Source organism: Terrapene carolina, unplaced genomic scaffold, assembly GCF_002925995.2.
Source record: "Terrapene carolina triunguis isolate 2854851 unplaced genomic scaffold, T_m_triunguis-2.0 Scaffold66, whole genome shotgun sequence".
Lineage (NCBI taxonomy): Eukaryota > Metazoa > Chordata > Testudines > Emydidae > Terrapene > Terrapene triunguis.
The window spans coordinates 54571583-54574654 of record NW_020664417.1 but is presented as its reverse complement, the minus strand read 5'-3'; positions in this window follow the sequence as shown (position 1 = coordinate 54574654).

The window sequence follows — 3072 nt, the reverse complement described above, 5'->3', positions numbered from 1 at the left end:
TGGGGCCCAAAACTGGACACAGTACTCCAGATGAGGCCTCACCAATGTTGAATAAAGGGGAACGATCACGTTCCTCGATCTGCTGGCAATGCCCCTACTTATACAGCATTAGGTAATGTACAAATACTTAGTAAAAAGACCAACCCAGTCCCAAAGAGCTAGGTTATTATAGAACACAACAGATGCATGAAACAAACAAATAGGATGGTGGAGGGAAACAGATGGAGGAAGAGGTAATGCAAAAATAAACACTTTCTAGCACAATGAGCATTAGTCCTGATGTGAACATCTGCTGGAGACTAGACTGATCACCAAATTAATATCACTTAGGCTATCGGTCATCCACTGGTAACAACTTTTGGGCTCAAGCAACTGGAACTGGAAGACTTTGATTTATACTGTGTTTGTCATGATTAACTCTGATTCAGTCATCAAAATAATTTACTTGGTTATTGATGCTCCGGGCCTGCTGGAGAACTGCGCATGTGCCCAGAGACTGTCCCTTCACAGAAGAGGGCGCTCGCATGCTGTGCCCAATCTCTACTGCTAATAGTCAGCTGGAGGGGAAAAGATACACATTTGCTGTTAATGAAAGAAAATTAGCTTTGGGGGGTTGGGGCAATAATTAAGTATAAAAATACAACAGCATGACAGTGTAAATCAGATCTAACTTAGTTATAAAACATACCACTTTGATGCACAGTGTGATACTCTTAATATTAATTATAGCAATTACTAATGCGTTGTTATTGGTTCATGGTATGTGTTATGACTTTCCAAACATTCAAGAAGAATGAACCCTGCTCTGAGGATCTTACAGTCTAAAGCTGGATGGACAGACAGACAAGTAGACAGATGTTAAGGAGAGAGGAACAGCAGATGGCAATTTATGTACAAGTTAATATGATTCACTGAAAACAGTACAAGGGGGTCTTTAAGAGGGACTTAAATGTGGACATGATATATACCCCAAATTCAAGTGTCTGTCAGAAGTAGCAATGAGGTATGGTGGGAAAATAAAGTTAATTTTAAAATGATTAAGATTTTGATCTCTGCATCTGTAAAGTAAGCTTTTTACCTGCTACTTGGCCCTGCCTTTGGCTACAAAGGTTTGTTTGAAAGAAAGCCAGAGGGGGAAGGCACTATAGAAGTTGACTGCTAAGGGAGATGTTTTCAACGACTTCCCAGGAAGCATGCTGGACACCATGTTTTACTGAGGCTCTTGTATGCTTTTGGTCTCAGTGAGTGAAAATATATTATGATCCAGAATAGAGTTATGTAAGCAGGGGAATGGTCCCACTATTGTGAGGAACTTTCCTGGCTTCTGCACTATCCCGGTGAAATGGACTAGCGAAAGGATCTGAGTCCTCGCTCCCACTTCCTTTACCCAGAGGCCTCCCTGCCCTCGAGGACTCCCCTTGACTCTCCTGTCTGGCAGAGTCCTTGTAACCCCAACAAGGCTGGGCCCAGTATTCCTGGGGGGCTCAACCCCCAACCTTGCTGTGCTCACCCAGGACAGGGGCTAGGGTGTCCCCACTCTGGGGTACTCTCTCTGCACTAGATGCTTTCCTGACTCACTGATTATTACATACAATTTAAAGCAATACAGTTTATTTAATTAACAATTAGTTTAAAAAGGAATAAGGAAAAATGGGAAAGGTTGAAGGAAACACATCACCCCGCTCTGTGGCAGGAAACATCACAAACAGTGTCTCTGTAATCTCAGGGCAGTTCACAGTCTGTTCCTTGTAGGTCCCAGGCCTCCTTCTCAGCCTCTGGCTGTGCTGCAGGGATGCTGTGGTTCGGACACTTGCTCTGGCGGTGGCCACATGCTCTCAGGCTCTAGGTGGCAGGATCCTTCTTCCCAGCGTCGCCCGTGCCCCGTCAGGGTTACGATCCCCCTCCAAGTCTGGCCTGCAGAGGCTCTTGGCTGAGGTGTCTCCCTGTGCTGGGCCCACTGCCCAGGGTCTCCCTCTTCTCCCCAGCTGCTAACCGCACCCAGCTCTGGACTGCTCCAGCTCCAGCCCCAGCTCCACTCTGCCTCAGCACGGCTGCTGCTGCTGCTCTGCCTTCAGCTCCCTGGGCTGTTTCTCTGGCCTCTCTGGCTCTGGTTGCTGCAGCTCTGCCCCCAGGACAGGTCTGCTCTGCAGGCTGCTTCTGTGACTCTGCTCCCAGCTCTGACCTGCTTCCTGGCTGCTTGTCTGGCCCCTCTGGCTCTGGTGGCTGCAGCTCTCCTCCCAGGGCAGGTCTGCTCTCTCTGGGCTGTGCTCTGGCTTTGGGGCTGCAGCTCTGCTTCCAGCAACTTAGCTTGTGCCCCTGCTCTCTCCTTAGCTCGGCCCCACTCTGTCTGACCCAGGCAATTTCAGCTCACACGGATGGGACCCCCTAGCCTCCTGCCTCCTTGATTAGCCTGCCCGCCCGGTCAATGAGGCTGACCTGGAGCGTTGGCCTCTCCCCATTGCCCCTGGGGACTGTCAGTCTCAGAGTCCTGATTTCTCATCCACCCTTCCCCTTTTGGTACTGGGAGCTAGCCAACCAAAACACCCCCACTGAATGTTAGTAAGGGGATAACAGTCGCCTTACGTATAGGCAGGGCCAAACTCTGTTCAGCATCAGTTTGGGAATGGAGTGTTGCTGAGATCATTTGCCTAGTTTAGACAGGCAATTAGAGTACTAGATGTGCTTTACTGAAGGAATGGAAACAAGTAAACTCGAATCCAGTCCTACTCATTATCTGTCCCTATCAGGGGCCCAGCTTCTTGGGCCTTCTTGCTACCATATGAGACCTTACAGGCACTCTGCTGAGTGCTGGTGCACATGTTCCCTCTGAGCAGGCCAATAACCTCATGCTGCCTGCCTGCTTTCTATCTCTCCTAAGCTATCAGCATGAGGCGTCTTCTCTGCTCTTGGCCTGACCTTACAATGTGATCTTTCTTCGGCCTTCTTTGTTCCCAGCCTGAGCTGTGCCGGCAGGTGGGGATGCCAGTCTCAATAGGCATGCAGGGGAGGAGAGAGTTAGAGGGTTGGATTGGGTTGAACGCTCTCCTTCCAAGAGTCCCAACATTGCCCCAC